This window comes from Pseudophryne corroboree, chromosome 4 (assembly GCF_028390025.1).
Source record: "Pseudophryne corroboree isolate aPseCor3 chromosome 4, aPseCor3.hap2, whole genome shotgun sequence".
NCBI classification, from domain to species: Eukaryota; Metazoa; Chordata; class Amphibia; order Anura; family Myobatrachidae; genus Pseudophryne; species Pseudophryne corroboree.
In genome coordinates, this window is record NC_086447.1 from 439,940,934 (window position 1) to 439,954,978 (window position 14,045).

Here is a 14,045-nt window from a genome sequence, read left to right on the forward strand (position 1 = left end):
GTGTGGTACAGCACACACACAATTTGTACAGTGCTTATATGTATGAACACAGTGCAGCATCTATTGAGCTTTATCGAACACACAAGTTATACAAAAAATAAAAGTCACAGTATATGAGAGTCACACTGCTTATATGTGTGAGCGCAGTGGGGCATGGCCTGGCCCTAAACACACACAACTTTATTTTATCTATACTGGATGCAGTGTATGTGGCGCACACAGGCCCCTTGGCAGTGGTGGATTTAAAGGGGGGCGGAAAGGGTGATCATCCTCCCTACACCTGTCAGGCCCACACATTTAAGAAGTCGGGTCCACTTCCATACAGCAGTACTTCCGTCGTGGCCGCAATGATGATGATCAGTCAGTGTAGTGTAGCGGCAGCACTGACTGTCAGAATTTTAGTCCAAAGCTGAGAGGTGCTGAGTGCCACTGTCTCTGCTTCCAGCCCCCCTGCACCCTCCCCAGTCCCCTGGCCTTTTCTACAGAGCCAGCCCCAGCCATAGGCAAACTAGGCATGCCTAGGGGCATACATGCCAAGGCTAGGGCCGGCTCAGCTTGGGCAGCAGTAGTTTTGTGGGCTGCAACTCTGCAGGCACCTGACTTCTCCATTGGTGTTGGGCACAGTGGGCAGATCCTTATTCCAGTAATGCCTCCTCCTCTCCCAGGCTCCAGCCTGTAGCTTGCTATGTGGTTTTACAAAAAAGGGGCATGGCCATGGGGGTCCGTGATTAAGTCACGCCCCCGACTTTGCCTGGGGTCAGGTGATCGTCTCTGTGTGGCCTGTTTCCTGCCTGCTTCCCTCTGTGGGGACTGGATGTAACATTTGGGTTATATGTATGTATGTATGTATGTATGTATGCATGCATGCATATAGGTGTGGGTTTGTGTGGCGGGTGGTGACTGGAGGGGACAGGCTATGTGTGTATGGGGGGGTGACTCCAGGGGACGGCTGTGGGTGTCTGTTTGTGTCTGTGTGTGTGGTGACTGGGATGTAACAGGCTCTGTTCGTGTGTATGTGTGTGTGTGTGTGTGTGTGTGTGTGTGTGTGGTGGCTGGGATGTAATAGGCTGTGCGCGTGTGTCACATACGCACACAGCCTATTACATCCCAGGTGTGTGTGTGGTGACAGGGTGGTAACAGGCTGTGTGTGTGTGTTTGGTGACTGGGATGTAACAGGTTGTGTGTGTTTGTGTGTGTGTGTGTGTGTGTGTGTGGTAACTGGGATATAACAGGTCTGTGTGTGTGTGGGTGGGTGTGGCTGCAGGAAACAGGCTGTGTGCATGTGTGGTGACTCAGGAGTAATATATACTGTGTGTATTCTGACTTCAGAGGACAGGCTGTGTGTGTATGTGTGTGTGTGGTGACTAGGGCGGTAAAAGGCTGTGTGTGTGTGTATAGGGGGGTGGTTGGGGGGAGCAGGCTATGTGTAAGGTGACTGGAGGCACTGTCAGATCTGGGGGGGAGGGGGGTGGTAGCAGGAGCACACGGACATCGGCTTCCCCCCATGTTGTTTCTGACACTTTTTTTTTAAATAGAGACCTGCGGCACTATGGTGCAATGAGGGTGCATGCAGCAGCACTGTCAGCGCAGTAGTAGCAGGAGGAGGAGTCCAGCCAATCCAGCCCCTCCTCTCACTTTTTCTTCCCCTCTCTAAAACTGTTGCCTGACGTCACGATCACACAAAAACCAGAAGAGGGGACCTGCTGCAGCCAGCGCTTATGAGAAGGGGGTCCTGCTGCTACTCGAGGTACACAGTGCTGCTTGTACTGAAGGGACACACACACACAGTGACGCTTGTATCATGGGTAGGCAGACAGCGTGGTACACAGGGCCACCTGTGTCCCCTCTATCTCACCACTTCTCTTTCTTTCTTTCTTTCTTTCTTTCTTTCTTTCTTTCTTTCTTTCTTTCTTTCTTTCTTTCTTTCTTTCTTTCTTTCTTTCCCCTCATCCCCTCTCTCCCACCACCCCCTTCTCTTTCTCTCTCACTCTCTCTCTTTTGCTCTTTCTTTCTCTCTCTCTCTCATATTTTTTTTCTCTTTCTCTGTCCTCTCTCTGCCCTGCTCTCTCTCCCCCACTCCCTCTCCCTCTTTCAGTCCTCTCTTTCACCCCCCCCACTCACGCAACCTTATCTCTCATCCTCCTTCTCTGTCTCACCTCTCTCTCTCTCTTTCTCCCCCTGCCTCTCTCTTTTAACCCCCTCTCACCCTCCCTCTCTGTTTCACCTCTCCCTCTCTTTCTCTCTCTCTCTCTTTATCCCTCTCCCTCTCGAACCCCTTTTTCTCCCCATCTCTCTCTTTCTTTTGCTCTCTTTCTTTTTCAATATTAAAAATGGGGGAACCATGATTCCTAAAATGCCCCCCCCCCCCCCCCCCTAAAAGTAGAGTCTATATACGCCACTTCCCCTTGGGTCCATGGGGAGCCCACACCACACATGATGCACCCATAGCTTCAGTACTTACATCTCTGGAGTCCTGCCACCTGCAGCTGCAGCAGTGTAAAATCACTGGGAAAATGGCATGGCAGCCATCTTCATGTCATTTTGCATATGCAAAGTAGGGAAATTGCCAGAAACTGTACACTGTGCCATTTTCTCTGAGACTAGTGCATGTGCAAGTAGACTCTAGCAAAGCACTAGAGTCTACTAGCACTCACAAAACCTAAGAAGCCAGCTATAGAAAGGAAGGGGCCTGGACAAATTTTGCACAGGGTTCTCCTCCTCTTTTAATTTGCTCCTAATCATATCAAACCATTGCGTGTACAGTATGTTAAATGTTGTTGACTATTTTCAAGGTTATTTAGAATGTTAATGGGAAAGTTAAAATATCTTAAGCTTTGCACACACATGAAGGATGTGGTGATCTAGATATGGATCGATAAAATGTAATACTATATTGTGTTCATGTACACATTACACAATCCATTTTACTATGACACAATATGAGTATATTATTGCAGAAGTAATGTTAACTCACCAACATTGTATGTTGCAATTGTCCAATCTAACCAGCAGCACATCAGATAGGAAGAGGAAGATGCGACCAGATAATTCACCAAATTAATTAGGAATATGCACTATATGGCGAATTGGGGTGCGGGGTGTGGGGAGGGATCCACAAAGAGACTGCACATTAGGGTGGTTGCAAGACATAGGGGGAAATTTTTTTTGTCGTATCTTTGACGGGAACCCCTAAAAAGTTGCCAATTGGTGTGAAAATGAGATTGTCAACGTTTCAGCTCAATCGGATAACGTTAAGACCTGCCTCATCAGCCCTAAAGTATTAAAAAAAAAATCTATTTTTCTAAAAAAATCGCGTTTTTCCATTATCATATTAGAACGGCTTTTCTTAGAAACATGTTTTTTTTTTTTTTTTTAGTTTTGTAGAGAATGTTCCTGGCTTAAATTTTTACTCCCACAACTTGACAAACATACAGATCGGAATATATTAGTTTTCATGGTCCGGACCCGGAAAATCGACTTTTTAAAAAAAAATTCAAATTCGCTATAACTTTAATAAAATTACTTTTTAACAATGCTTTTGTTGTTATTTGAATTCTTTGCATTCAAATCCATCAATGTAATGTTTCAATATACGTTTTTAAATGTATATATTTTTTTAAATATTATATTTCTTATTTACAGTTGTTTAAAACCTTAATTAAGTATGAAAAAAATGATGGAGACATTTCAAAGGTCGCATTGTCTAAACTTATAAATCATTTGTGGTACTTGAACCCAGAGCAAGTTGCTTTCGCTTTTTTTTATAAAAATTTAGCCAAACAATTCAAAATAAACATGGCTGCAAAACTATTGTCTTTTCAGCAAAACAGTGATGATGATGATGAGCTAAGCAACCTCATTGAGCTTGAGGAAGAAAACATACAAGACGATAGGATAGTTAAAGCCAAAATCGCTTTGAAAGAAGCTCATTCTTTTTTGGACAAAGAAGTCGATTACTTTATTACACCACTAACATTCAACTTCTTCAAAAAGTTCAACATTTCAACTAATTTCTTACATTCCAATCCGGATGTTTGGAATGAAGACCTGGATTTTTTGAAGGGACAGGGAATTGTCAAACATCTCAGGGTTGTAAAGGACACAGCCGAAAGGAGTGTCACAGTCATTCAAGACTACAATATGAACATAACAAAAGATGAAGAGCAGAAGCAGTATGTTTTGCAAGTAGTTGCTGAATGTCAAAAATTATTCCCAGACACAATGAAATCTATCCTTTCAAAACCTGTACCACCTACTCGATTCTGGTGGCTCAATCTGACAAATCTACCTACCAATTCGACCTACCTACCTATTTAATTGTTGTGAAAATGTAGACATAAAACTTGTTCTGATATTACTACTTGCTATTTCTGAAGATTGTTTTTGTCATAATTAAGTTCAATGTTTTAAATTTATTATGGTTTGATTATAATAAAGAATTGATTTGTATGTCAATATTTTATCCCCCCCACCCTACTCCCCACCCCACTTCCCCATCTATCCCACTCCTTCTTTTCACCTGCCTAGTTGAAAATCTATTTATTAAAAAGCATCTTACTTAAACTATTTGATGCTAAAAACTCACATGTAGTAGAAAAAATTTTTTAAAGAAAAATATCAACTTACGTGAATTTTCACATTTTCTTGAAAAAGTCGAATTTCCAGGACTGGTTTACGAAAAAAAAAACATATATTTTCAATCTGTACATTTTTCAAACAAGTTGTGGGAGTGAAAATTGACACCAGGAACATTCTCTACAAAACAAAAAACAAAACAAAAACACGTTCCTAGGATAAACCGTTCTAATATTAAAGCGGAAAATTTTGTTTAGAAAAATAGTTGTTTTTTAATACTTTAGAGCTGATGAGGCAGATCTTTGACAATCTAATTTTGACACCAATTGGTAACTTTTTAGGGGTTCCCGTCAAAAAAATGTGGACGGCGATTTCTTGCGACCACCCTACTGCACATGGTCCCCTTCCTCCAAAGGTAGTTAGAGGTGTTACAGATAAATTTACATGAAGGTTAATCTTATTGCATACATAATTGCATTATGGGATGTGTTTCATATAAAGTGACATGGTGGTGGGCATTACACCTAAAGTGACATGATTGAGGGTGTTACATAAAAAATGACTTGGTGTGACATATTAAATATAAAGTTATATGATGGTAGTGGTACCAGGGCCGGCAGCAGGTGGGGGGGGGGGGGGGGGGACAAAGGGGACACCTATACCAAGCCCCAAGGATCAGAGGGGCCCCAAGTATACACCACTTAGTGCCCGTCAGGGATGTGAGTTGTCTTGTCCAAATAGGGCAGTGAGCTGTAGGCGGTGTGGGCTCAGCCTCAAAATGATAAGAGTGGATTGGTGAGGGGATACAGGGCTTTGGGATGGGGTGGACGAGCTGGGAATGCAGCATGGAGTCAATGGAGAGTGACAGACTGGGGTGTGTGTGGGAATAAGGAGAGAGGGAGACACAGACTGTGATGTGATGTGTGTTTGGGAGGAAGGAGATTTTTTATATATATATATATATATATATATACAGTATATATACAGTATATATATATATATATATATATATGTCCAGTCGGCGGCACTCACGGCTCAGTTCAAATAACAACCCGAACAACGGAGGATTCTGTCAATGTTTCAATGTTCATTCAAACATTATCGTCAGGACAAAAATGTTTGAATGAACATTGAAACGTTGACAGAATCCTCCGTCGTTCGGGTTGTTATTTGAACTGAGCCGCAAGTGCCGCCGACTGGACATTATACGTGGGATAGCATGCTTTTCTACCATTGGAGGTCACCAGCCATTATCATTACATTAACACACAAACACACAGGGGAGTGGAGTGCTTCTGACTGACTAAGCTATATATATATATATATATATACACAGTGGGGCAGAAAAGTATTTGGACAGCCACCGATTGTGCAAGTTGACCCACTTAAAAAGATGAGAGAGGTCTGTAATTTCCATCATAGGTACACTTCAACTGTGAGAGACAGAATCTGAAAAAAAAGGAAATCGCACTGTATGATTTTTAAACAATTTACTTGTATATTCTTGTGGAAAAAAAAAATTTGGACACCTACCAAGCAGCAAGATTTCTGGCTCTCACAGACCTGTTACTTCTTCTTTAAGAAGCTCTTCTATCCTCCACTCGTTACCTGTAGTAATGACACCTGTTTGAACTGGTTATCTGTATAAAAGACACTTGTCCGCACCCTCAAACAGTCAGACTGCTTCCTCTCCACCATGGCCAAGACCAGAGAGCTGTCTAAGGACACCAGGGACAAAATTGTAGATCTGTACAAGGCTGGGATGAGCTACTCGACAATAGGCAAGCAGCTTAGCGAGAAGAGACCAACTGTTGGCGCAATTATAAAAAAATGGAAGAAATACAAGATCACTGACAATCTCCCTCGACCTGAGGCTCCATGCAAGATCTCACCTCGTGGGGTATCAATGATCTTGAGAATGGTGAGGAATCAGCCCAGAACTACACGGGGGACCTGGTCAATGAGCTGGGACCACAGTCACAAAGGTTACCATTAGTAACACACTACGTTGTCATGGATTTAAATCCTGCAGCGCCCGAAAGGTCCCCCTGCTTAAGTCAGCACATGTCCAGACCCATATAAAGTTTGCCAGTGACCATCTGGATGATCCAGAGGTGGATTGGGAGAATGTAATGTGGTCAGATGAGAGTAAAATCAAAGTTTTTGGTATAAACTCCATTCGCCGTGTTTGGAGGGAGAAGAATGATGAATGGCATCCTAAGAACACCATACCCACTGTGAAGTATGGGGGTGGAAACATCATGCTTTGGGGCTGCTTTTCTGCAAAGGGGGCAGGACAACTGATCCGTATTAAGGAGAGGATGAATGGGGCCATGTATCGTGAGATTTTGGGCAAAAACCTCCTTCCCTCAGTAAGAGCATTGAAGATGGAACATGGCTGGGTCTTCCAGCATGACAATGACCCCAAACACACCGCCCGGGCAACTAAGGAGTGGCTCTGTAAGAAGCATTTCAAGGTCCTGGAGTGGCCTAGTCTCCAGACCTCAACCCATTAGAAAATTTGTGGAGGGAGTTGAAAGTCCGTGTTGCCCGGCGAAAGCCGCAAAACATGACAGATCTAGAGAAGATCTGCATGGAAGAGTGGCCCAAAATACCTGCCACAGTGTGTGCAAACCTGGTCAAGAACTACAGGAAATGTTTTACCTCTGTAATTGCCAACCGAGGTTATATTACAAAGTATTGAGTTAAACTTTTTGATTGTCCAAATATTTATTTTCCGCAAGAATATACAAATAAATTGTTTAAAAATCATACAATGTGATTACCTAGGTTTTTTTTTCAGATTCTGTCTCTCACAGTTGAAGTGTACCTATGATGGAAAGTACAGACCTCTCTCATCTTTTTAAGTGGGTCAACTTGCACAATCGGTGGCTGTCCAAATACTTTTTTGCCCCACTGTATATATATATATAAATATAGCGCAGCAATTTCCGTTGCATTATATATGTATATTTAATATGAGGGGGCCCCAGAGATATCACTGTACTGGGCCCCGAGATTTCTGTTGCCAGCCCTGGGTGTTACATATAAAATTACATGGTGTAGAGAATTATATATAGTGCATAGGCAAGTGCTAGGAGGGTGTCCAGTTGCCCAGAAACCCCCCTTCCGCACAGCCTATCCAGGGGCCACTGCATGCAGTATAAAGGGTAGAATGGTGCTACTGCACATGCCCAGTAGCAGTACATTTTCCTACCAAGTCTGCTGTTTGTGTGTCTGTGGACCTGAGTGCTCAATCATCGCACCAAAGAGAGAATCTGGTAAGTGGCTTATGGCGATCATTGGGCCTGCATATATCTGAAGTACTGTATTACATAAATGGCACTTTGGGGTAGACTATAGCTTGTTACATGCTAATTATGCATCGTTCATGGACTGATGACTATGGTGGGTGTAGCAGAGCCGGCCCTAACCAATATGATGCCCTAGGCAAGATTTTGTCTGGTGCCCCCTAGCACCACCGCTGGTTCTGCCTCTGACCTTGCACCTCTTTCCCAGCACCATCACCCCTCACCCATAGCAGTCCTTGTACCCCCTATATTTTAAATAGGAACAGTTCACACATTTGATGCATAGCCCAAAAAGGGGCATCTTCTTGCTGGGAAGGGGCATGGCCACACAATAGTAACCCCAATTCCAATTTCGCCACACAGTACTGCATCTTTATTCACATTTTATCTTGCGATAGTGTCCATAATTCATATTACATCCCACAGTAGTATCACTTTACCTTATAAACGTTACTCCTCACAGTAGAGCCCCTTATTCACATTACATCACACAGACTTGCTCCTTATTCACATTACCCACACCTTATTGCTCTTTATTCACATTAGATGACACAGTAGTGCCCTTTCTATACGCAATGCCACATAGTAGAGCCCCTTATTCACATTACGTCACACTGAATTGCTCCTTATTCCCATTACACCACACCTTATTGCTCTTTATTCACATTAGATGACACAGTAGTGCCCTTTCTATACGCAATGCCACATAGTAGAGCACCTTATACACATAATGCCACACATTAGTAATGCATTTATACACAATTCCACACAGTAATGCCCCTTACACATATGAGACACATTAATGTCCTTATAAACATAATACGCCTTACACATTATGACAACTTTTATTAATGCCCTTTTACACATAATGTCCCTTACACATATGGCGCACATTATTAATGCCCTTATACACATAATGACACACATAGTGCCCGCTACACATTTGCTGCACATTATTAGTGCCCCTATACACATAATGACACACATACAGTAGTACCCTGTTATACATATACCGCACATTATTAATGCCTTTATACACATAATGACACACATAGTGGCCCTTTACACATATGTTGCACATTATTAATGCATTTTTACATGACACACATAATGCTCCTTACACATATTCTGAACACTACTGCACAACCAACCCACTCACATGCACACAGCACTCACACTGCCACTAACACTGTGACCTCTGCCTCTGCTTGGATACAGATGTGTCCTCACAATCTTGCATCAATGCTAACGTCGGGCACCTTTTTTTATGAAAATGCATCTTATTTGCATTGCTATGTGGCTAGGATGCACAGGCAGCTTCTGTTAATTAAAATGATATGCAGCATGCCTATATACTGTGTGAGACTGTGGCTGTATCTGCATATGAAATGCTACATACAGAACATAGGCATGCCGCATATCATTTTAATCAGCAGAGCTGCTGATGCCCCTAGGCATATCAAATGCCCTAGGCAATTGCCTAGTTTGCCTATGCCTATGGCCGGCTCTGGGGTGTAGTATTTATAAAGTGACATGGTGGGAGTCTGTGTATGAAATATGTGTGTGTTTATGAGAGTGTGTAGAAAGAGTAGGCACGCACATACACACAACTGGATATGCTGGGATGCAATTTGGTCAAGTATACACAACTTCACAAAGTACTATACTGTATTTTATTTATTAATCTTACTTGTTGGAAACTTGAACAGTGGTTTTGATTTAGATGTGGGTGGAGTTGCTATCACTGCTGCTTACATAGAAGCAGCAGCAAATGCACTTATATGTTAATGCAGCAGGCGGCATCATGCCTCCTGCATGCATTAGTGATCCAAGCTGCATCCCGGGATGCAGCATTAGATCATCTGTAATACCATCGGCTGGCTGCGTGACACATGGGGTCTGGCAAGCTGGCCACCGCAGATGCAATAAAGAGGCCAGGAAATCTATGTCTTTGGATGAAGATTCTGGCCTTGACACTCTCCCACAATGGCAGCGACATGCCTCCATTTTGGGAAACATAGGCCATTGTCTGTCCCTCCCCAACTCCAAATGACAGCAGACTATCATTCACTGGCTGTCTGCTGCCAATCTGCGTATTGCGTCTCAGAACCTTACTGTACTGCTCAGTACGGGTCAGGCACATGTGCAAAGTACAGAACATAGGTACTTTGCAGCATGCACCACAGCAATGTTGGGAATCTGGCCCAGCGAGTGCTACAATTTTTCTATTTGTTTCTTGGTTTCGTGTTTTTTTCAAATCAATGGATTTATCCTACTACATAACAGAGAAAGTTGGAATTTGTTTAAATGCACACTCTTCACCTTTTATAGATGAATTATATTGCACCTATTTCACATTTGTTCACTGTAGCACTTTGATTTTACTGTATGTACTAAGAAATGCAACAGTGTTATCAACAACCTCACACCAGTGACACAAAGTATGACATTATAGAGGGACCTCCCGCAATCTGTCGACATCACTACTCTCTGTTTCGTTAACACTGACTTACTATATGTCAATATGGTTGAATGCATTTGGCTCATTTGACAGCAGCAGAGTAAATTTTCTTATCCGGCTAAAAATGTTCCAGATCCTCATCCTGCAATGCTGTTGCATATTTCAAAACAGCACTACTTCCAGATGCAGCAATGACTTTGAGTGAGGCTCAAGGGGCAAAACCCTGTCAAGCTGCATTCTGACATAACTAGCCACCTTAAATCAGGTTCAACGCTTGAAATAACAAATGGCACGCCTGGCAACTTCAGTGCTGCTCCAACTACCACGTAAGGCAACTGGTGGGACTACATTAGTTAATGTTTGTCATCTTTCTGAATATATAAAAGAAAGATGATGCAGACAGCAAAAGTTGGAGGTTGGCGGACCCCTGTTAGGCATACTGGTTTGGTTGCAGGGTGTGTAATGCACTCCGGCCTCTAGTACCACACCCAATGTACTGTAGTTAATACCTTTGTCTTAAGGGTCTGTAACATTTTTCAGTAGTAGACTTGATGAATTTGCAACCTTGTGGGCAGGAACACAAGTTGATTGTGCTATTTTTAGGTGTAAATTAAAATTATTTTGCTCCTCACTCAGCATCAGCCCCTTATTATATACATTTTAAATAAGACATATGGACATGTTCTTTTCCTCAGACGTTATTTCTCTGATTGTAGTATCTACATGTGTTTTACCTTAACCAATTACTCCAATATGAAAACCATTATATATATAAAACCAGTCTATAAATAAATCAGTAAACAAATTATTGTCCTTACAATATCATAGAATGCTGTCAGAGATTTCTAGGAAACAAATTTTATATAGTATATTAAAAAGTTAATTATCAAAAGAATTCTGAAGTCCTGAGTTCATTTACTCTTGGCAGATGTTACTCTATAAAGCCCAGCCACCTGGTTGAGGTATCATATGATCCTTCATGGCTCCAGTGAGTGTCATGGCAATATAAATAGCAGGGTATATACTGTATGCTGAAATAAAGACAAATATTCCATCACAGTTTAGTTATATACACATTTAAAATGGGTAAAATCATTTCATAGTCATACATTTCCAGGACAAACCATGTTAAATTGTCTTACACGTTTATGAATCTCTAGTCTACTGCCATGTTTGATAAGAATTATCTGCTTGCAGTGAACTGTATCATGCATTCTGGGTTGACAAATTTGCCAGGGTGCAATGTCAACCAACAGTTTTCATTTCCTCAATATAACGTTGTATTCCCCACTAACAAGCAGATTGCGTTGTAACCAGTGCCGGATTACCAAATATGCAGAGTAGGCACTGGCCTATGGGCCCTGTGTATTTTAGGGGCCCCACGTCAATGGATCAAAATAATATTGATCTTGAAAGAAAATTACAATCATGCTTTCTTAAATTGTATCCAAAAGATAGAAAAAATTAATCAACTCAAAGCAATGAAAACTTTACATTAAAGACTCTATGGGGGAGATTCAAATGTTTGAAAAGTCAGTTGGGAGTCTGCCTTTTCCTATCTAATAGACAGGAAAAAACAGACACCCAACCGACTTTTCAAACATTTGAATCTCCCCCTAATACTGTATAACTGTAATGTACCCATTAACAAATGAAAGTACATAAACCATAGACAGCAGATTCACATTACAGTTTTCTAATTGTAGACTGTTGGTTAGTAAAAGTAAAAACATATTACAAGATAATTTGCGAGGGGCCCCCAAAAATTTTGACTGCCTAGGGGCCCCTACAGGGCTTCATCCGGCACTGCTGCAAGGCAAGAATAGAGGGGTCCACTACACAATGCTGCTTTTGGTTCTCACCTATAGGCATTATTAGAGATGTGCGGCGGGCACTTTTTGTGTTGTGTTTTGGTTTTGGTTCTGGTTCCATCCTCGTGTTTTGAATCTGGATTGGTTTTGCCAAAATCACCCTTTCGTGTTTTGGTTTTGGTTTTGGATCTGGATGATTTTTGAAAAAACATAAAAACAGCTAAAATCACAGAATTTGGGGGTAATTTTGATCCTACGGTATTATTAACCTCAATAACATACATTTCCTCTCATTTCCAGTCTATTCTGAACACCTCACGCCTCACAATATTGTTTTTAGGCCAAAAGGTTGCACCGAGGTGGCTGAATGACTAAGCTAAGCGACACAAGTGGGCAGCACAAACATCTGGCCCATCTAGGAGTGGCACTGCAGTGGCAGACAGGATGGCACTTAAAAAAACTAGTCCCCAAACAGCACATCATGCAAAGAAGTAAGAAAGGTGCAATGAGGTAGCTGGATGACTAAGCTAAGCGACACAAGTGTGCGTCACAAACACCTGGCCCATCTAGGAGTGGCACTGCAGTGGCAGACAGGATGGCAGATTAAAAAAAAACTAGTCCCCAAACAGCACATCATGCAAAGAAGAAAAAGAGGTGCAATGAGGTAGCTGTATGACTAAGCTAAGTGACACAAGTGTGCGGCACAAACACCTGGCATATCTAGGGTTAGCACTGCAGTCCCACTGCATTAATGGCGGATACCGGACGCACGTCTAACACCAGCATAGTTGTTATGGCCTCAGTAATCCACTTTGCAACAGGGTATATATATATATATATATATATATATATATACGGCAGTATCACTGGAATTATATGGCAGTACGACTGGACATATACGGCAGTACCACTGGAATTATACGGCAGGATCACTGGAATTATATGGCAGTATAACTGGAATTATATGCAAGTACCACCGGAATTATACGGCAGGATCACTGGATTTATATGCCAGTACCACTGGAATTAGATGGCAGGATCATTGGAATTGTATGGCAGTACCACTGGACATATATACGGCAGTACCACTGGAATTATACGGCAGGATCACTGGAATTATATGGCAGTATCACTGGAATTATATGCCAGTACCACCGGAATTATACGTCAGGATCACTGGATTTATACGCCAGTACCACTGGAATTAGATGGCAGGATCACTGGAGTTATACGCCAGTACCACTGGAATTATATGGCAGGATCACTGGAATTATCCGGGCAGTACCATTGGACTTATATGGCAGTTCCACTGGACATATACAACAGTATCACTGGACTGGATTTATACGCCAGTACAACTGGAATTATATGGCAGGATCACTGGAATTATACAGCAGGATCATTGGACTTATACGCCAGTACCACTGGAATTATACGGCAGGATCACTGGACTTATACGCCAGTACCACTGGAGTTATACGGCAGGATCACTGCATTTATACACCAGTACCACTGGAATTATACAGCAGGAACACTGGAATTTTACGGCAGTGCCCCTGGATTTATATGGCAGTACCACTGGACATATACAGCAGTATCACTGGACTGGATTTATACGCCAGTACCACTGGAATTATACAGAAGGATCACAGTGATTATACGGCAGTCCACTGGATTTATACAACAGTACCACCGGACATATATGACAGTATCACTGGACTGGACTTATACGCCAGTACCACTGGAATTTAATGGCAGGATCACTGGAATTATACGGCAGGATCACTGGATTTATAAGGCAGGATCACTGGAATTATATGACAGGATCACTGGAATTATACTGCAGGATCACTGAAATTATATGGCAGAATCACTGGACTTATACGC